Source organism: Rhinopithecus bieti, unplaced genomic scaffold, assembly GCF_001698545.2.
Source record: "Rhinopithecus bieti isolate Rb0 unplaced genomic scaffold, ASM169854v2 scaffold_38631, whole genome shotgun sequence".
NCBI lineage: Eukaryota > Metazoa > Chordata > Mammalia > Primates > Cercopithecidae > Rhinopithecus > Rhinopithecus bieti.
Window position 1 is genome coordinate 846,489 of NW_016817145.1, and position 22,183 is coordinate 868,671.

The 22,183-nt window shown below is 47.6% G+C and overlaps 1 protein-coding gene across 5 annotated transcripts in view; it reads left to right on the top strand.

Moving 5' to 3' along the window:
* Positions 1–22,183, top strand: part of ZHX2 (zinc fingers and homeoboxes 2) — a 195,835-nt gene that overhangs the window by 88,229 nt on the left and 85,423 nt on the right. For 4 of the 5 annotated variants that reach the window (XM_017855878.1, XM_017855879.1, XM_017855880.1 and 1 more), the window contains exon 2: positions 723–785. The exons of the other annotated variant lie outside the window; for it this stretch is intronic. The gene's annotated coding sequence lies outside the window, so the exon portion shown is untranslated. The remainder of the gene's footprint in view (positions 1–722; positions 786–22,183) is intronic. 5 annotated transcript variants of the gene reach the window in all.

Genomic DNA, 22,183 nt, shown 5'->3' on the forward strand with positions numbered 1-22,183 from the left:
AGACGGGCTGGGTGTGGGGAGTGAGAATGGTGTGCCCTCCACGGCAACTCCCTGGCTCAGTGGCTGCTCCGTGCACATGTGTGCTGCAGGTGGCCTCTGCCCTGTGTGGTTAAACCTCTAGGGCTCAGGCCCCAACTTGCCGTGCTGTGAACACATCCTCAGAACCGGGCACATGCTTTTTTCTTCCAGCTACAGCTCTCCCGAGGAATTTTCAAAGCACACGGGGTTCGCTTGGCAGGAGTCTCCCAGGATATAAATACGCTTTGGGGGCTTTTGTTTTAAGGACTGCAGTATCTTTTCGACTTGAGGCCTGAGCACAGAGCTTTCCCCCTTCGCCCTCACCAAAATGCAACCATGAAGGGCCGCTGCCAGGAAGACTCAAGGAGACTCTGAGTGAGGTTAAAGAGAGACCTCCCGCACCCCTTCACCCGCCGATTTTGCCTTTCATTTCGCTCTTCTAGAAAGCCTGCTTCTCCACAAGCTGCTGACTCATCCAGGGCTAGGGTCTTTTTTTTCTTTTTTTCTTTTTTTCTTTCTCAGAATCACCACAAAGCCCAGAGATTTTGAGGTTGGTTTAATGAGCGGCTCAGTCCTCACCATTTCCTTTTCATTCATCTTCCCCACCTCCATCCCAGTCCCCCATTGACTCCATCCTGCTAGAAAAGAGATGGACACCCAATTGCTCTGCCCTGCTTTTGATAGTGAGTTTCTGTCCCCTGTAGGTCTGGACATACCGACTGCTCTTGGAGTAAAAAGATTCCCAGGATGTGAGCAACACGGGACCGGTGAGTACTGTCGCGTTTGGCAGTCGTGGGGCCTAGGCTGGATTTCAACAAGGGGAAGGAGAGGGATGGGAGGGGCAGGGGCAGCTGAGCTCTGGCAGCTCTGAAACTGTATTTCCATGCACATGTACCTGGAAACAGCACAGAGCCGAGAATCTAGGTGTGAGTCCCTTGGAATCCACTGGGTTCCTGCCAGTCCCTCCCCAGGAGTGCTGGAGCCTGCAGGTAGCTGGGCTGTCCTCCCTCTGCTCTGATGACGGCAGCCCAAACTCACCATCCAGAGGGCATGTGCTCAGAAGTGTTTCCAGCAAACATCTAGCCAGGGCTAGGGAAATATTCTTAGAACAGAGAGGGAGCTACCTGGCTCACACCAGCTGGGAAACCATGGCCCTGAAGAGACAGTGCTAAAGTGAAGCAGGAAAGCCACCTTTGCACATTTGAAGGACTGTCATGAGCAGGACAGAGGTGGGCAGCTATTGACTCCACCTAAGGAAACATTCCTAACAGAAGAGCCATGCGAGAGTGCAATAGGAAACCTGGGGAGTAGAGTGAGTTCCCTGTCGCTGGCAGAATTCAAGCAGAGGTTGGAGAAATGTCTGTGGGACATGTCAAAGGGGAGAGTGCAATGTTTACAGACCCTGTTCCCTGGTGATCGAGAATGCTGTGAGGGACAGGCAGTGGGAGGAGGGAGAGGATGTAGGGAAAGTCTGAATGAGGGAAGCTTTTGAACTCGTGCCTGCAAATGCTCAGTACTGCCTCCGTTTTAGGTGCAGGTTCTGCTATAAAACTGTTTGGAAGCCACCAGATGAGATGACCCTCGGGTCTCTCCTCCGTTGTTGCCCATTGGCTGGCTGTACCTGAGCTAATGCCAGACAACGCACGTATCATAGGCATGAGCCCAAACACCTGCTGTATGTGGTGCGGGGGCAACTCTCAAAACATGATGACAGTGTCGCGGGAGCCTCTCTCATGCCCGACCATCAGAAGAGTTATTGGCTAGTCATACCATCAAGGGACTCGGCCCAAGATCCAGACCACACAGACAAGAGGAAAAGGCACCGGGGAACAGGTGGCAAGACCCACCCACCCCCCACTCCCCAGGGCCCCAGAGAAGGCAAAAGTGGGTGTGGCCCAGGCAGGTGGCTTGGCCTCACCTGGAACCGTGGGCCCTTGGCAGGGGCAGTACCACATGCTCCAGTGGCCAAAACCTGGCCCACTGAGCGTGAGAAAAATTGCACTCCAGACACAAATAGGGAAGTTACGCAGGAGGGACACCCATTGCGCTTGGGAGGGTCTGAATAATGAGCACGCGGGTTCCTTTGTGCTTTATAACTAGGTCTTCTTCCCCTGGGGTCTGGGTCAGCTGCAACAGTAAATATTTATCAAGGGCCCCTGAGGGCAGGGCTCTGTGGGAGGCCAGAGATGGTGTTTTTCTTTAAGAAACTGACAGCCTGGATGAGAATCGAGTTTGACAGTGGTTGTGCACAGGCTGTATATTCAGCTGAGCTCTGTTTGCTGTCAAGGGGGCAGGGAAAGGAGGGAGAGGACAGAACTGAACTGTGACTTGGCATGTTCTTGGCAAGTCTTTAAGCAGCAGTTGAGTTTTGAGGACAGGTGCTGTGTGCTTGCATTCACAGAACCTGGCATGTAGTAGGTGCTCAGTAAATGACTGTCAAATATAGTGATGAGGAGGCAGCCCAAGGAGGCGATGTCTGTGGTTCAGAGCATGGCCCCTGGAGTCAGAATGCCAGGTTCCCATCCCAGCCCTTCCACTAGCCGTGGGGCCGCATGCGTCAGTCTCCTCCGAAGATGGGGATAGTGATAGTTCCTACCTCATAGAGGGGTTGGGAGGATTTAATGAGTTGATTCACATGCAGCTGTCAGGCTCTCATGCTGGGACATAGTAAGTCTCAATAAATATTAGTCCTTATTCTTATTCTAGATGTGAACCCAGGTTAAGGCCCAATAATGGGACAGGAAAAAGCAGTGTAGGCTGGAGGACAGAGCACTGGGCTGGGAGTCAGAAGCCCTAGCATAGCTGCAGGGCAGGGTCGAGGAAGCAATCCCTCCCAGTTAGTACATCCTCTAAGCTGGAGATGCTGTGGAAGGCTGTCGGGGTGGCACTGTTTTTCCTCCTGGCTCCCTCTGGTCCCTCCTGGTTGAAAGCAGAGGCGGCTCTGCTATTTATTCCTAGCTGTGGGCCTCCTGGAGAGTGGTGTGACCTCTCAGAACACCCCTTTTTCCCAATGAATGGGGACACCGTTACTATCCTTCTTCCCTCCGAGAAGTAGTTGTGAAGACTGAGAAACACCAGCACAAAAGAAAGATTCCGTTGATACAGATGGAGAATCATTTAAGATCCCAGCTTGGGTAGTGTGGTCTCAAGTCCCACAGTTCCCTGTTCCTTCCCCAGTGAGGTCTGGCTGTCTCCATGGCTGGAAGACAAACAGTGTGTCGCCAGATTCCCATAGTGATGATTCACTTTGCAAAAGGCACTCCCCACCACCCCAGGATTTGGAGCATATTTCAGATAAAAATTGCATTCGCCTGAAATATTTGTCAGGGTTACATTTCTTACGTGAGTGGTAGACCTGGAGTTACAGAATGAGCTTGCTTAGTGGCCTGCCTTTGGCTCCCTCACCCCATCTCACCCAGACCCTAGTGGATAGCAGGATTGTAACGTAAGCCAAAATTGTATATGATACAAACACAGCCCCTGAGACTAGAGGATCTAAAACTATTCTAGATTCCTTTGCCCATCAACCCCCCTGACATCTGCCAGGTGGCCACAGCCTCACTTCCAACTTGGGTGGGAAGACGGATGGCATGAGGGGATCAATTGGTCATGGCTGCCAGGGGCACTATACTGAGAAGGGTGTTGAGGCATATCCAGGAAAGAGTATGCTGCAGTGGATTACTGATGTCTGCTGAGGAGGGAAGAAGAATGATAGCATTCCTGCCACTTTTTGGCATTCCTAGACAAAACTATTTATTTTTTATTTTTGAGATTGCGTCTCACTCTGCCACCCAGGCTGGAGTGCGGTGGCACGATCTCAGTTCACTGCAACCTCCACCTCCTGGGCTTAAACAATTCTCCTGCCTCAGCTTCCCAAGTAGGTGGGATTACAGGTGCCTGCCACTATGCCCAGCTATTTTTTTTTTTTTTTTTTTGTATTTTTGGTAGAGACAGGGTTTCACCATGTTGGCCAGGTTGGTCTCGAACCCCTGGACCTCAAGTGATCCATCCACCTCAGCCTCCCAAGGTGCTGAGGTTACAGGCATGAGCCATCGCACTCAGCCCCTAGACAAAACAATTTCTAAGTCTACCTTCCTGCATCATACTTTGTGGTATTGTATCAGCAACCTTGTTTTATATCAGAGGGATAAAGTGTAGGCAAACCTCATTAATCTGGACCACTTTGGGAGCAACCCAAGTGAGTGAAAAATCTTCAGCCCAGGTGTTTACTGCAGGCAGGTGAGCCTTCTTACTTTTCAGTCCACAGACTCAGCTCAGCCTAGCTAACCAACTGGTGCTAATGCAGGAGCCACAGAACCTGTGCTTGGCAGGTCTGACCACATGGCTGACTGCACCTGACCTGTACTTTTAGGCCACTTACTGTCTTTGCATGCTTAGGAATTAATACAACTGAAACTCTAACAAAAACAGTGTGTTTTTTGAAGTAGAAAATCATTCAATGGGCAGCTTTGCTTCTATTTCAAATTGCCAGGGAATATGAATTAGAGAAACTTTGTACTAGCTGGGAATAAGCTGTTTTTCCAGAGTTATATGCAGAAAATGAGACAAAATAGTCCAGAACTAGGTTTCCCCTGAGTTTCCCGAACTGTAAAATGGGGGAAATAATACATCTCACAGGGTTATTTGGGAGAGTAAATGAGATAAAATGTGGAAGAGACGTAGCATGCAACCTCGCTCACAAAAGATGGTCAAGAAACGCTGTTTCTTTTCCCCCGTACCACCTCCCATCTATCTTCACACTGAAAGCATAGCTTTTTTTCTTGCAATATGTTCAAGAAATGATGTTACAGATAGATTTTTTTAAAATAGCATCATACTTTTCAAATGACTCCTGTTAGTTTTCAGAGGCTCTTCCTTTTATTGCTGATGATTCTTCAATGGGAAATATCCACTGAATTCTTCACCTTGAGTTCCTCTGCTCTAATCTTCAGGGTGGAATAGCTCCAAGGGTCCTGACATGCATGTGGACGAATGTCTTTGTAACATGATTGAGCCTTTTAGAGGGTTTCTGTAGTAGAGACTGAGTCATATGGTGATTTGGCTATTCCATATCTTTCCTTCAACACAGCAAGTGTCCACACCTGAATTCCACTTCCATTGTTGGGAGAGTCAGGACAAGAAGGGTGACCTAATGCCAGACTGACACCAACCATGTGTCAGGAGGATAGGCTTTACTTGTTAATAACAGGTAGTAAGTTTGCAGTGAAAATCTTTCATCATTAGTCTCTGAGAATCTTCAGGAGAAAGATTAAGTTTCCACTTAAAAAAAAAAAAATCAAGTCTGGGCACAGTGGCTCACGCCTGCAATCTCAGTACTTTGGGAGGCTGAGGCGGGAAGATCACCTGAGCCCAAGAGTTCGAGACCAGCCTGGGCAGCATAGGGAGATCCTATCTCTACAAAATATGCTTTAAAAATTAGCCAAACATGGCGGGGCCCACCTGTGGTCCCAGCTACTCAGGAGGCTGAGGCAGGAGGATCGCACGAGACCAAAAGATCAAGGTTGCCATGAGCTACAGTCACACCATGGCACTTCAGCCTGGGCAACAGAGTGAGACCCTGTATTGAAAAAAAGAAAAATCAAGACTAATGAAATTTATGTGAAGCAGGGAGAGAGACCTGCGTGGCTGGAGGAGCAGCAGCCCTGATCACAGAAGCTGAGACTCATTAGGACTCCTGGGTTACTGACTGAGAGCTGGGGCTCTAAGGCAGACAACAGACAAGTGCACCTTTATTCAGCCCCCAATCCTCTCTGGCCTGCAACCTGGTGAGCTGGGCTGCTCAACCCTCCTCTTCTCTCTTGTCCTCTCCCCTGAGGCCTAGAGCCGAACTTCTCCGCAGCCTGTGCTCTGCCCTTACCTGAGGAGTCCCCTGCCTCCTTCCCAGGAGAAGGGGTGGCCAGTAATCTTCCAAGGCTCCATGGGCAGGGCAGAAGGAGGAATATAACCCCATCCCGCCCTCCAGTTCTCCATAGTGTGGCCGCCCTGTGGTGTATCCCTCTCCTCGTCCTTTTTTGTTTTTTGAGACGAAGTTTCACTCTTGTCACCCAAGCTGGAGTGCAGTGCCGCGATCTCGGCTCACTGCAACCTCCGCCTCCTGGGTTCAAATGATTCTCCTGCCTCAGCTTTCCAAGTGCCTCTCTTCATTCTTATCCACCCTCAGACTCTTCCCTCCTGAGGCTGGAGCTGGGGGACACCGTGGGGCTGGAAAGAAGACCTTGAGATGAGAGTGTGTGGCCAACATAGGCTCCTTCAGGGAGCTGTCGCCCGGAGGCCCAGGCAGGGGCATGAGAACTCTGTGCAGGTCCCACAGCCTCCTCTGAGGCTCTGGTCTCCTCTCTGAGCATCCATGGATCTTACAGTCAACACATCCAATGTGAGGCAATGTTGCAGAGCCATCGAGAGCGTGCACTTTGGAGCCAGAATGGCTCCTCAGTTAGAATCTCAGCTCTACCTTTGCTAGTCCTGTGATTCTGGATGAGTTATCTAACTTCCATGTGCTGTGCCTTCCTCATCTATAAACTGGGTTCTCTCACGGGATAGTTCTGATGACTAAATGAGTCTGTGGAAGGTGCTTGGGGTAGCGTCTACCACAGAGTAAAAGTGTTAGTAAAAACAAAATTAATAAGTAAATGAACACAGAAGTCAGTATGTCATTGATCACTGGATTGACCTCAGCAAGATGGTAAGTTTCCTACCCACAGAACTGAAATCTTTCATTCTGCCTGTGGGTTCAGGGAGGCTTTCAAGTAGACCCTGAAGAAGGGGCAACCTGGGCAGAGGGGGCAGAGGTAGGCAAAACTTGGACATTTGGAGGCTTTGGGGAGTCTGAGGTTGCTGGAGCACATGACAGTTGAGATGGGCAAGGTCAATGAGGCAGACTGCAGAGGCCCTCAGGTGCCGTGCTCAGGATGGACCTGTTTGCAGGAAGCAATGAGTGGCTTTCAGAGGTTTTTAACCAAGGGAGTGATATGATGCAAGCTTAGGCTTAGAAAGGTGAGCTGGGGCTAGGCGCGGTAGCTCACACCTGTAATCCCAGCACTTTGGGAGGCCAAGGTGGGTGGATCATCTGAGGTCAGGAGTTCAAGACCAGCCTGGCCAACATGGTGAAACCCCATCTCCACTAAAATTAAAAAAAAAAAAAAAAAAAAAATTAGCTGGGCGTGGTGACAGGTGCCTGTAATCCTAGCTACTTGAGAGGCTGAGACATGAGAATTGCTTGAACTCAGGAAGCAGAGGTTGCAGCGAGCCGAGATTGTACCACTGCACTCCAGCCTGGGTGACAGCGCAAGACTCTGTAAGAAACAAAGAGACAGAGAGAGAAAGAAACAGAGAAAAAGAGAGAGAGAGAGAACTGGTCAGAGTGCAGATGACATTGCAGGTAGGAGAGGTCAAAGACAAGGAAGCAGTGAGGAGGTGGTGGGTGTTCTGATGGCCCCAGAGAGAGGGAGTGACCCTCTCAACTGAGCCAGTCACAGAAGAAATGGAACGGGGAACTCACTCCAGAGCACCAATTCAGAGAAAGAATGGACTGGATGTGAAGATAGAAAGTGAGAAAGGGCAGGTCCAGAGTGAGCCTCAGGTTCCTGGCTTGAGAATCTAAGAGACTGATCTTGTTAACCAAGTAGTGGACAAATGCAGTAAAAGTGGCAGATGGTGTCGAAGGCTCTGGGAGCATTGCATTTGATGAACTGGTCGAGCGGTAGGACGGGGAGCAGCATGGAGTAGCAGTTAAGCAGGTAGGCTCAGGAGTCCACGTGGCTTCAGTTCACATCCTGGCCCAGCCAAGCACTCGCTGTGTAACCTTGGAGAGATCGTTTAACTCTCGTGAGCACCAGTTTCCTTATCTGCATAATGAGGATTGTGTAGTGATTTTTACCTACCTGAGAAGGCTTTTAGGATCAGCACATGTACAGTGTTAAGAACTATGTCTGGTACAGAGGGAGCGCTCCTAAGTGTGAGTTTCCATTACATTAGTATAGCATTGAAACTGATTTTAGGATTAGTGTTTATCATCCTAGCGATGTCCAACATAGGCCTGGAGCACAGAAACAAGCTCGGGAAGGGATAGATGTATTGGGAATCAAAGTACATACAGGTCGGTGATTGCCAACCTATAGGTGTGTTCCTAAGGAGGAAGAAATGAGCATCACCCAGGTTCTTTTCAAAGCGTATCATCCTACCCAACTGTGCTACAGCCCCGACCCTGGCCCCCTGCAGCCCTGCTGTCCTATGAAAAAATCAGCATAGGCAGGTATCACCATTACCAAAGGGTACGTGCTATATCCTTCAGGTCTGTGGGTGAAGAAAAAAGATGCACAAACAGCTGATGGAGGTGACAGATGAACCTATGGAGTGATTGAATTCGCTCAGGGACAGCTCAGAGAGGGAAGACTGCTGGGCTGAAGACAGACCCCTGGGGCAGCGTTAGCATTTAAGACGCAGGACCCAAAGCAATAGCTCCATCAGGACATAGAGCTACAGCTGCGCCACGTGCCACTCGTATGAAATTCACTTCGCTCTCGTGGACTAGACATGAAAACCCCATTGTAGGAATTTGGACCATCTACAGATTCAGATGCATGTTCAAACCAGGCCTCATTCAATAGCATATGAGGCTTCCTTTGCCTCTTCCTCCAGTATTAGGAGTGGACTCAGTGTGGCTAAGCTAAACCGAAGAAATAAAGAAAGAAGTGAGAAATGCCACTTCATCCTTCTCTGTAGTCCAGCTAAAACTTTGTCCTAAGTGCCCTGGCCTAACCCCCCATTCCATGATATTTCAGAGCTCAAAGTTTCTTGGCCGAGGAAATGAAAACACCTATAACTCATAGATGCCAATACTTAAGTGGGTATTTGATTATATTAGTCAGACTTTTGGTTACAAGATGGAAATCCAATTCAAATTGACATAAGTGTAAAACAAAAAGGCGGTTCGTTCGTGTAATTGAAAAGTCTGAGCTGGCCTGGCTTTGCGCCCAGCTGGATCTAAGCAGTGTCTGCAGGCGTCGTGTCTCTCCATCTCTCGGCTCAGCTTTCTTCTGTGTGGGATTTACTCAGACAGGTTTCCCCCACCGACAGCCAGCAGCTTTTCTCAGCAACCCCCATAGAAAGAAGGCTGTGCTTCCACAGTGCTCCCAGCAAATGCCCTGGAATTGAGAGACTCAGGTCACATGTCCATCCCTAAGCCAACTGCTGGAGCCAAAGGGTGCACGGTGCCAATTGGCCAGGCCTGTGTCATGCACTCCCACCGGCCATTGTGGGACCACATGGACCAAGAATGGGTGGTGAGGAAATTGGGGAGAGGGAGGAAACCAAAGCCAAAGTGCCCTATGTAAGTCCTGCAGTACCTTAAAAGCCTAGTCGTTAAGAAAAAGGAGTGACCGTAGCGGTAATTCTCAGAGCAGACTCAGTGGGGAGCACTGAACCTGGAGCTGGCCTTTGTGGTCCAGAACACATGTGAGAGTGAAGGTTAGGCAGTGGGATATTTTCACGGAAGTGATATTCCACATGCAGGTCCCGCTCTGTAGCATGCTAACCCCACATGCAGGTCCCGCTCTGTAGCATGCTAACCCCACATGCAGGTGTGTCATCTCCACTGGGGACTCGGGCAGTGTCCTCTGTATGCTTCCACTTCTCTCCACTCCCCTGCAGCCCCTGGGCTGGTGCCTGCCCATATTTGGCCCCTGTGCAGCATTCAGTAGATGGTCACTGGTTGAGCGGCATCAGAGCGGGCATGTAGAGAAGGGCCCCTCGTCCTGTGGCCAGTGCAGGACGCCATCTTTGCTTCAGGTGATGCTCCCCCTCTGGTGAGTTCTCTGGTTTGTATTGCAGACAACAGTGTGTTTGATCTGATAGCTGCTATAACAAATTCCCACAAACTTAGGCTTAACACCAATTTATTATCTTATGGTACTAGAGGTCATAGTCCGAAATGGGTCTCACTGAGCTGAAGGTGACAAAGTATTGACAAAGAGTATTCCTTTCTGGAAGCTCTCAGGGAGAATTCATCTTCTTGCTTCCCAGCTTCTAGAGGCCTCCTGAATTGCTTAGCTCAGGGCCCCCTTCCATCTTCAAAGCCAGCAATGGATGGTTGAGTTTTTCTCATGCTGTAGAACATGAGAACATGCAGTTTCTCAGACTCTGACGTTTATCGGCTTCCTACATCTTTAAAGGACTCTTCTGATTACCTTGTGCCTATGCTGATAATGCCGAATAATCTGTTTATCTTAAGGTCAGATGATTAGCAACCTTAATTCCATCTGCAATCTTGTCTTTTTTAGACTAGTCGAGTGCAGTTATGAGAAGGGGGAAAGAGTAAACAAGGAGTTGGATCTGTAACTGACTGTGAACCATCAGTTGAGATTACTGACTACCTTCCAACCAGCCTCCATCTGCAATCTTCATTCCTCTTTGCCATTTAACATAAAATATTCACAGGTTCCAGGGATTAGGGCATGGGCATCTTTGGGGGTCTATTACTCTGCCTACCACAGCTGTTGTTATAAGCATCAGTTCTAATATTTATCCAACACTCACTCAATACCATTTGCTAAGTCCTTGACAAGAGTTTTGCTCTTGTCACCCAGACTGAGTGCAATGGCACGGTCTCAGCTCACTGCAACCCTACGCCTCCTGGGGTTCAAGCAATTCTCTGAGTAGCTGGGATTACAGGCATGCACCACCATGCTCAGCTAATTTTGTATTTTTAGTAGAGACGGGTATTTTCACCACATTGGCCAGGCTGGTCTCGAATGGCTGACCTCAAGTGATCCACCCACCTCGGCCTCCCAAAGTGCTGGGATTATAGGAGTGAGTTGCCATGCCTGGCCATTTAATCTTCATAACCAGCAAGAGGTACAGTGAACATCCCCATTTTACCACTGAGAAAACAGAGGCACCTGAAAGTCAATTATCTCCAAGATAATATCCACAGACCCAGTGAACAGTAGATCATAGTTCTGCCAGACCCTAAAGTCTGAGTTTCTAGCCAGACAGTCAGCTGATAGAGGGTGTCAGGAGACTCAGAATAGAAGAAAATGGAGATTTTTTTTCTACATTAGCAGCGGGAGATGGGGCAGTGGGAACGTTCTCAGGTGCCAGACCACCTGGGTTTATATCCCAGCTCTATCCCTTACTAGCAGTGTGACCTTGGGCAGGTCACCGCACCTCTGTATGCCTCCCTTTCCTTGACTGTAAAATGAGCAGACAAGGCTATAGTGAATCACCATGGCTGGTTTTAATTTTATTTTTAAAGTCAAACAAATTCCTGGATCCAGATTTCTCTTTTTTATGCATATCTTTAACCTGCTTTTAGAGGAAGGAAAACCCATATATACATATATATATATATATATATATATATATATATATATCCTTTTACTTTGCCTTCCTTTTCTCCTGTCTTTCCTCAGAAGGCAGCAGGGCAGGGACCAGCCAACTATGCCTGTCTCTGTGTGGCCTGTGGGCTAAGAGTGGTATTGTATTTTTAAAGGGTTGTAAAAAACAAACAAAACAAAGAAGAAGATATGCAGCAGAGGTTGCGTGTGACCCACAAAGCCTAAAATATTTACTATCTGGCCCTTTACTGAAGAAGTTTGCTGACCTCTGAAAGAACACAGGCAGTAGTGTCAACCAGACCTGGGTTTGGGTGCTCTACTGGATGGTCAGGACTCAACTGGACCTTTAGGTCATGAAAGCACCTTGGGGCCTTCCCACGGTGGTGGCTTTCATAACATTTATAGCAGCAGCAGCAGCAGCGCCAGTAGCAACAGCAGGTGCAGTAGTAATAGACATGGTAGTTGGAATTTACTGAGCATCGTCTGCTTTAATCCCCTCAACAATCCTCTGCGATAACATGGCTATGAGCCCCCTTTTACACATTTGGAAACAGAAGCTGCCTGGGGGAGCGGGTCCCCGCCCACCCATGATTACACAGTGAGATGGGACAGAGCCAGGATTGGAACCTAGGCAGCCTGACTCTAAATTTTTCTACATTGCCTCCCTATCATTGCCATCAGCTCTCCCTTCAGGCAAGATAAATCTTTGCCTTCTCTTGTTTTCTTCCCTGACCCCTTTTCCCTAATTCTCTGGCAAAATTCATTTCCACTGTAAAAGGGCAACTGAAAAATAGAAGAGCTTTCAAAACAGCTCTGACACAGACATCTATAATTTTGGTTTTGGCATCCATCCATCCATCCCATTCATCCATCCATCCCTCCACCCACCCATCCATCCATCTACTCACCCATCTACCCACCCATCCCTCCATCCCTCCACCCACCTACCCACTCATCCATCTATCCCATCCATCTACCCCTCCCTCGATCCCTCCGTCCCTCCATCCATCCATCACAACACAGCACCAGGAACTCATAAGAGCCCACATCTTTGACACTGACAACTGGGGCAAACCCCAAGCTTCTGGGTCCTCCAAATTCATTGTTACCAGGAAGCAAAGAGGGAAGCTCATTAAATAGTACCAAGTACTTGATTAATATGCTGCAATTCGGGCAGCACCAGACTATTTCAGCACCCCCTCCCCTTACCCCGTTACCATGACAATATTATTTTAACAAACAGCTCCTTAATATTTAATGAAAATTATGCTCCTGACAGACGAGCAGAAGAGCAGCTGAACTACAAAGGGCTTAGAGGATCCACCAGGACATTTTTGCACGAAGCCATCAGTTTCCCCTGATCCCTGGATGCCATTTGTTGCCAGAAAATGCAAGTGTTCTGGAGGCTGGGAGCCAACGTGATGCCAGGCCTTGGTTACAAGCAGCAATTGAGGGTTGTCACTTTTTTAATACAGAATGTCACAACGGCTCCATGAGGACGGGGTAGCGTGATAGCAATTATTAAACACTCCTTTGTACACCGATCTGCTCATTTCACCCCTGCTTGCCTGAGGCTGCTGAAAGCCTTGTTTGCTTCCTGTCTTGAATCGAGCTGGATTGTAAGACTGGGTGTAGAGAGCCCTTGCCTCTGTGCACCAGGGTGAGAAGAAGCCCATCTTTCCTCTGCAAGGAGCCATCTGTCCCACCCAGTCAATTCAGCAACAAGCAGTTGCAGGGATTGGGGGACCCAGGCCTCTGCCCTCAAGGGGGTGAATGTCAAGAGAGAAAAGACCATGGATATACAGGCCACTCTGTGGTAACCGCCATCAGTATGTTGGTGGGTTTATGTGCCAGGCACTGTGCTAAGCACTTGAAGGCAAAAATTAATGACACATCCCAGATCCCCAATGGCAAAGATGAGTGAATAACTATAGTAAAGTGGAGAGAGGATGGCAATGGCAATGGGTGGCCTATTAGCTGTGTGACCTTGGATAACTTACTTAACCTCTCTGTGCCTCAATTTTCTCAACAATAAATTGGGGATAATAACACTATCTACATTAACCATTGCCATGAGGTTTAAAATGAAATAAACACATAAGAAGCACTGGGACAGTACTTAAAATACTTAAATCAGTAGGCACATGGTAAGCAGTAAATAAATGCTAGCTAGGACTGCAAGTTCCCATGGTACCATGCATACGATTATAATAATGGCTAACATGTAGTAAGTGCTTACTCCACCCCAGGCACTAGGCGAAGTGTCGGAGTTGTACTACATCATTTAATCTTCACAGGCAACCCTGTGAGATAGATATTGTATCATCATTGTTATCCTCGCCTTGCAAATGAGGAAACTGAGGCTCTGGGAGTTGGGGGAACTTGCCCTAGGTCCTGAGGCTGGGAAGAGGGGATTTGAATCCAGCTTCACCTGGATTTGCTGCCTCATCAAAACACGAACTACAGTATCACGAAAAGCACACAAATGGTGGTGCTCTGGGAACACGGGGACCTCACTGGGGAGGCCTGTCCCAGGGAAGTGGCTGCAGGTGGCTTGAAGGCCTATGCATTTTCATGGACTGAGAGGATGGGACTGGAAAGTGGAGGAGGAATTCTAAGAAGGAGGACTCGGGGGAGCTAAGACCTGTAGGAGGGGAACTATGGGCTGCATTTGGAGAAGGAAGCACGATCTGGTTTGATTGACTTCAACAGGCAGATTCTTGGTACCGAGTGGGAGCTTGTCTTAAACAAATATGACCTATTTATTTAAAATATACATTGGATTTTTATTTAAAATAAATAGATTGGAAGAGGAAGAGTGAGACATAAGGGGGAGAGCAAAGCTTGTAGAAATTTCCATTCCCTCCTAGCAGGATTTCACTGGGTGGACTAGTATGAGAATGTCTGTAAAAGTTCTGTGTGTGTGTGTGTGTGTGTGTGTGTGTGTGTGTGTGTGTGTATGTATGTATGTATAAAATAAAAACATTTCTTGCCAGTACCTCCAAAAGCAAAGACACAGGCAAAGAAAGGAAGGCTTGAACAGTGTAGCAAATTACAATCAAAGCCATGCTATGTTACATTTAAAAATACATGTGTGTGTCTGTGTGTATATGTATATCAGCCATTTATTGCCACAATAGTGCTTCATGACAACTGCCCACAAACCTCAGTGGTAAACAAGAAGAAACACTTATTTAGCATGAAAGTCTACAGGGTTCAGTCAGTCTCAGCTTGGGTTGGGATCGCTCACATACCTAGCTCAGTGAGGGGGTCCTGCTAATCTCAGCTGGAGTCAGCCATATGTTAGGGGGTTTTCTGAATGCTGGCTGATCTAAAATGACCTCTGTTTGGATGACTTACTTAACCTCTCTATGCCTCAAGACACAGAGAGGATGAATGATGTGTGAAACTTTGTCAACTCACAAAAGATCGCACCACTGCATTCCAGCCTGGACAACAGAGTGAGACTCCATCTAAAAATAATGCCAGCAGTCTCGCCCAGGCATGATTTCATGTTAGTGACAGAGGAGCGAGGGTGCTCTTGCAGAAAGGTTCAAGAGCTTTTTCAGGTCTTGGCTTGCATGACATCCTTATTATCCAACGAACCAAAGCAAATGACATGGCTGAGAGTCCCTGTAGAGGGTGCATGGAGTGTGGGGACTCTACAAGGTGACATGTCAAAAGGCAGGAATACAGAGAAAGGTAAAGCACTGGGACTGTTATCACAACCCGTAACTTGTTTCTAGAAGTCTGCTTGATGACACCTTCAAGCCACATGGAGGAGTCCTCAAAGATGTGCTTGGGACATTCACATAATTTCTCCTGCTCTAAGAACCATGAGGTGAACTTGACCTCAAAGTGAGACCTTTACATGGGCATTTAAGTCAGTATCTGTGTCTTCCACCCAACACCTGATCCCTGACCCAAAGTGTCTACAGAGACTCAGAACCCATTATTAGAGGAATGGGGACCTAATGCACTCTCCATAGTGCCAGGGTTGGATGTGTTGCTTCTCCTAAGCAGTCTCCCTGCAGAGCAGCACAGCACTGCCTCGGAACTCAAGGTTAGCCTCGTGCCTCTCGGCAGAATCTGTTACTCAAGGTTTCCTGAAAGGCAGTCTGCCTAGAAATGGAGATCAGATGAAAGAAAGGGCTAGGGTTTGTTTTGTTTTGTTTTGTTTTGTTTTGTTTTGTTTTGTTTTGTTTTGTTTTGTTTTGAGACGGAGTTGCGCTCTGTCGCCAGGCTAGAGTGCAGTGGCACAATCTTGGCTCACTGCAACCTCTGCCTCCCAGGTTCAAGCGATTCTCCTGCCTCAGCCTCCCAAGTAGCTGGGATTACAGACACCGCCACCACACCCAGATAACTTTTGTATTTTTAGTAGAGATGGGGTTTCACCATGTTGACCAGGATGGTCTCAATCTCTTGACCTGATGATCCGCCCACCTTGGCCTCCTAAAGTGCTGGGATTACAGGCATGAGCCATCGCACCGGGCTGTGGTTTTGTTTTTTTTTTTTTCTTAATTCTGCATCTTTTTTTTCATATAACCCAATACTTTGGGTTTATTTCATACTTGATATGTTCCACAACAAGGACTAGCATTATTCCCATATCACAGATGAAGAAAGTGAGGCCCAGTTATGTGACTTCCTCAGAGTGGCAAAGGCAGATGTTACCCCAGCCCTATTTCTGCCTCTACCACCACCAATCTCTAACTCAGCCCTCAGGCCACATTCCCACACACTCTTAAGACTGTGTTCAAATTCCTAATTCTGTCTCCTACTAACATGTGGCCTTGGATATATCACTTGCCCTTTCTGAGCTTCTGGAGAACATCTTACCTTTGTGATAGTGTTGTTATGAGGACTAAATTTAAGGACTAAGATTCTTGAGTGCTGCCCCGCAGTTTGGAATGTACCTAGCACTATCTCATTTAATCCTTAAACCAACATTGAGAGAGGTACTATTATTACCTCTTTTTTTTTTTTTTTTTTTTAGATGGAGTCTCACTCTGTTGTCCAGGCTGGAGTACAGTGGTGTGATCTCAGTTCACTGCAACCTCTGCTCACTGCAACCTCCACCTCCCTGGTTCAAGTGATTCTCCTACCTTACCCTCCCAAGTACCTGGGATTACAGGTGCTGCCACCACACCCGGCTAATTTTTTTGTATTTTTAGTAGAGATGGGGTTTCGCCATGTTGGCCAGGCTGGTCTCAAACTCCTGACCTCAGGTGATCTACCCACCTCAGCCTCCCAAAGTGCTGGGATTACAGGTGTGAGCCACTGCGCCCAGCCGTTATCTCATTTTTATAGTTAGGAATCTGAGGCTGGTGACACGGAGTGACTCCCAGAGGTCCCCTTATGGTGGGGCTGGGACTCAGAGGCAAGCTGGTCCAGAGCCTGTGCACTCTGCCCTCTCCCCTCCTTCCTGTGGAAAGGCCCAGCAAGGACACCGGAAATACTCCCTACCCTTGTCCCTTTAGAACCTTGAGATAGGGATGCTCGTGAGGGGCCTGGCACAGTGGCTCACGCCTGTAATCCCAACACTTCGAGAGGCTAAGGCGGGCAGATCGCCTGAAGTCAGGAGTTCAAGACCAGCCTGAGCAACATGGTGAAATCCCATTTCTACTAAAAATACAAAAATTAGCCAGGCATGGTGGTGCACACCTGTAATCCCAGCTATTCAGGAGGCTGAGGCAGGAAAATCACTTGAACCCAGGAGGCAGAGGTTGCAGTGAGCTGAGATCTCGCCAGTACACTCCAGTTTGGGCAACAGAGTGAGACTCCACTTCAAAAAAAAAAAGAGAGAGAGAAAGATGCTTGTGAGCAAGAACATGCCACAGTGGAAGTCCAGGTGACACCCTGGACATTACCCTAAAGAGCATCTAAAACAGATGCTGCCCAGTCACCCGCTCACTTTGACGATAGAAAGTCAAGTTAGAGAACCCCAATTTCATGTCCTAAGAAACCACAGGAGAAAAGAAACCTACCCAGGGTTTCTGTGCAGTGAACCTGAGTGACTGAGAAAGCGGTGGCATCATCTCTCCAAGTCCTAACACTTGATTCATGTCCAATGACCTACGTGACTGAGTGCCTGATACAGATGTGATATCACAGACAGACCATTTGCTGGGAATGTGAGCATGGCTGCAGGATCCATGCGGGGGCACTCTGGCCCTCCCCGCTCATCCTGAGGCATCAGTATCTATAGAGCCCCTCTAAGCACCTTGACGTTGGAGCCTTTTAACTCCTAGAGGGATGTCATAGGGAAGATGAGAGTCTGTATTTTACAGATAACCAAACTAAGGAGGTAAAGTTTGTAAAATACTAATTAAAGCTCTATTAGTAAAAATACTAATTAAAGATCTATTTCTTTGCCTTTGATCAAAATCTTAGGTTCATATTTGTGGCCCACCATTTACCATCTGTGAGAATTTGGGCCAAGTTGTTGACCTCTCTGTGCCTCCATTTTATCTTCTGTAAAATGGGGATAATTGTATTTACCTCTTAGAATTGTTTTGAGAATTAAATGAGTTAATCCATATTGTTGCGCTTAGAAGAATATCTGGAATAAACGTAGGAAGCATTCGGTAAATATTACCTATTTAACATTAATGTGTGCATTTTAATCATATGTAGAAATGAAGTAGAAGTTGATAAATATAGTTAGGGGCATGGGGATGAAACCACAAAAGGCATCTCATGATGAAAACATTTACGAGTCCATTGGAATAGGTGACTTGTCCAAGGCCACCCTGCAGGTGACAGGCCGCATAGGGACTAGAAGCCAGCTTCCCTGATTCCAAATCCATACCCTTTCTGCTTTTCCAAGCTACTGGACTTTCTGGGAAGGGGCTTCTGTTCCATCCCTAAATCAAGCCACTGCGCGACTCTCACAATCCAAAAGTACCTGTATTCATATGGAAACCCCCATTTCCTTAAAACTTTCAACCGGCAAATTTAGTGGCCCTGTGCACCCAGATTTGCATTAACCATGGAAGAAGAATACAGTTTGTTTCTAAGAACACTTAATTAAGCACTAGGTTTAATTAACTTAAATCAACCTCTCTCCCTGCTCCCATGCCCCCCTCGAAAAAGAGGGCTGCTTCAAGTATAGTCCCTAACTGGAAGTTCTGATTTTAGCAGTTTCTAATCAGACTCAAAATTGCCAGCTCCTTGTCTTAATCTGCCCCTGAGATACCAGCCCTCCCTGTGTGATTAATCTCCCCCACCTTTTTTGGCCACATTTCAAACATAGGCAAGCTTTGCACTGCAGTTTATCATGTTGTGGTTATTGTTCCTGAATGGAAACAATAGCCTCTACTTTCATTGTTCTTCAAACATACACACACACACACACACACACACACACACACACACAGACAGACAGAGAGAGAGAAAGAGAGAGAGAGAGAGGGAGAGAGGGAGAGAGAGAGGGAGAGAGACAGCTCTCTTATTTCCCAAGCCAGTAGATAAGCTTTGACCTTCTGCAGCCACCGTGAATGTGGTCCTTTGCCTCTACTCTCGAGAATCTTCGTGAATTATTTGCAAGTTTTTTTCTTCCTCTCTTTAAAGAATCATGACCCACCCCAAATTGGACAATAATGAAATATACAGAATTGGACCTTGGGTCCCCTAGACTTTCTCCCTTCCCTCCCAAATTCCGAGAAACAACAACAGTGTTGACCACTTCCTGAGCGCTCCTCAGCCACCCTGCCTGAGTGGTCTGCCCACTCCCAGCCTTGCTGCTTGCAATCTTTTCATCTCACCCCAGCCAGGGTTATCTTTTAAAAGATACCAAGAGGCTTGGCATGGTGACTCATGCCTGTAATCCTAGCACTTTGGGAGGCTGAGGCGGGAGGATCACTTGAGGCCAGGAGTTCGAGACCAGCCTAGCCAACATGATGAAACCCAATCTCTACTAAAAATACAAAAATTACCCGGGTGTGGTGGTGCACACCTTTAATCCCAGCTACTCGGGAGGCTGAGGTAGGAGAATCGCTTGAACCTGAGAGGCAGAGGTTACAGTGAGCCGAGATGGCACCACTATACTTCAGCCTGGGTGGCAGAGTGAGACTCTGTCCCCCCGCAAAAAAAACAAAAAATCACATCACTCCCAGGGATTGTAACCACCTGAGAGCTTCTCACTGCACTTGGCCTGATGTCCAGACTCTTTTCTCTGGCTATCCAAACCCCCCAAGATCTTGCCCTTCCCTTCCTCTCCACCCTTGTTTCCTCCCACACCCCCTCATCTGCTGTGCAGCAACCATGCAGGCTTTCTCTTGTTCTTCAGATACACCAAGCCTGGTTCCACCTTATGGTTTTGCATTTCCTGTTCCCTGTGTGTGCAGTGCTCAACCTGAGGCCGGGTTCCCTGGAAAACAGAGACTGATGCCATACTCATAACTCCTAATGGGGTGAAGGAGATGGAGGTGGGCGGGAGAATGTGTAATCCCAGACAGCAGCAAGAGTGAAGGAGAAGGGAAGCAAGAGACAGAAAACAAAGGCTGCAAATGAACTACCCAGCTGACCCATCACTTCTTGAGAAACTCTAGCCAGTTGCTCTGACACATGGGATTCTTTGGAGCGGCAATATGGAACACACTTGTACCATAATGCAACATATGTGTTCCCCCAAACCACCACGCTATGCAGAATTGCACTTTACAATCACAGGACTTATGGGGATAGCATAGTTTTACATGTCACATATGGTTTAGAAATACACAAATAGTACAGTAAATGTGGTACTTTACCTTGCAGAAAGAAAGACCCGTTTGTTGGTGGAACCAAATGTCAGAAGGGTTTCAGCTTGTGAGTTTCTGTGAAGTAGTTGAAATCAGATGAAAGTTGTAACACCAGGTGTGGACGGGTTTGGCTCATAATGCATGACATAAATTGGGGTAGCTGGCAGACATTTGAGACAGATGCATGTGTGTATTTTGTGTGTAGTCATGTGCCACATAATGACGAGAGTACGCTCTGAGAAATACATTATTTGGCCATTTTGTCATTTGTGAACATCATAGAGTGAACTCACACAAACCTAGATGGGATAGCCAGCTACTCACCTTGGCTGTGTGGGATAGCCTATTGCTCCTCGGCTGCAGACCTGTACAGCGTGTTACTGTGCTAAACACTGCAGGCAACTGTAACATGATGAGAACTATTTGTGTGTCTAAACATATCTAACTATTTTAAAGGTATAGTCAAAATATAGTATCCTAATTGTAGGAGACCACCATAGCACACGTGGTCTGTCATTGACTGAAGTACTGTTATGTGGGGAATGACTGTTTTCCTATATGGCTCTGTTCAGTCGGATAAAGTTTCCTGTGCTCACCTGCTGTTTCTCACTGATAAAGTGCATCACAAGCAAATGCACGATTCATGGTGTATTCAACTTGTTTTCTAATTTGTCAATCACATTGGAACAGATTTTTCAAGCATTACAGCAGAACTGACAGTGCTGTGTCTCAGAAGAAAGTTCACTGCGGTGGAAAGAGGGAGGAATTTGTCAGCTCTTCCCTTTTGTGCCTCTTGCTGGGGTCACAGATCCCCTCCACCAGCACTACCTTGCCTTTGCATTCAGGAGCCAGAGCCCTTGGGTCAGTCAGGTAGAACCTGAGCGCAGAAGCTGCAGCAACTCCTGTATGTATCGTGGGCGTCCGCTGGCCATGGAAGCCTGGTCTTCATCGAGGGAAAGAGGTGACGGAGGAAACTGGTGGAATCAGGAACACGTGGTAGAAATGCAGGGTGCAGTGGGCCAAGCTGACCTGTGGGAGCACGTGTGCCCAGTCCAGACCTGCCCTTTCAGGAGCCTTACATGTCCAGCTTCCAGTCCTTCAGAATTCTACTTAAGGACACCCCTTCAGAATATGGAGGCAAGCGCCATAAACAAGGTGGTAACCACACCACAGAACTCATCCATGGGGCTTTGGAATTTCAAAACAATGGGAAGCCATTGGAGCCGGGGAGTGATGTGATCTGATTTACATTTTTTAGATATTGTGCTGGGTCAGTGTAAAAAGATGGATTGTTGGAGAATTAAGGTCAAAGCAGAAGGCCAGGCAAGAGGTGATGATGGCTTGGACCAGGATTAGATAAGCAGGGTTGGTGAGACACAGTCAGATCCAGGATATATTTTTCAGGAAGAGCCAACAGGAGCTGCTGATGGCTAAACCAGGGTGAGTGGAAGAGCCAACTGTGGCCTGTCAGGACTTCACCGGTGAGACCTTTGTGGGTTAAGGAAAAGTCACTGGATTGCAGTCAAGAGACAGGCCCGACCTCAGCTAGCAGAATGATCTTTGGCAAGTCAGTGAAAGCTTAAACTCATCAAGATGTTGAATTTGTCATCTTGAGAGAAACCAGCCAGAGGCCAGTCTGCGTGCTTCAGCATTTGGTTGTGATCAAAGCAAACACACCCAGCAGGAGTGAAATGCGGGGAGCCATCAGGGGATGGTGGACACCCTCACTCTGCCTTGTACAGAAAAGGCCCTCTCCTCGAGCGTAGGAGTTTTCTTGGAGTTTTTGGGTGGCATGGAAAGTTCTCATCATAACAGCACTGACAATAACAAAATATTTAACAGTGGTTCTCAGTAGTGGGTTGGGTGACAGCGAGGGATCAATTTTACCTCCAAGGAGACATTGGGCAACGTCTAGAGACATCTTTTTTGGTCACAATTTGAGGCAGGGTTGCTACTGGTACCCAGTGGGTGAAGGATTTTAGCATGCACTAAGCTAATCCTTCTACACCACACATGACAGACCCCCCAACTAAGACTTATCTAGCCCCAAATATCAGTTCTGCCAAG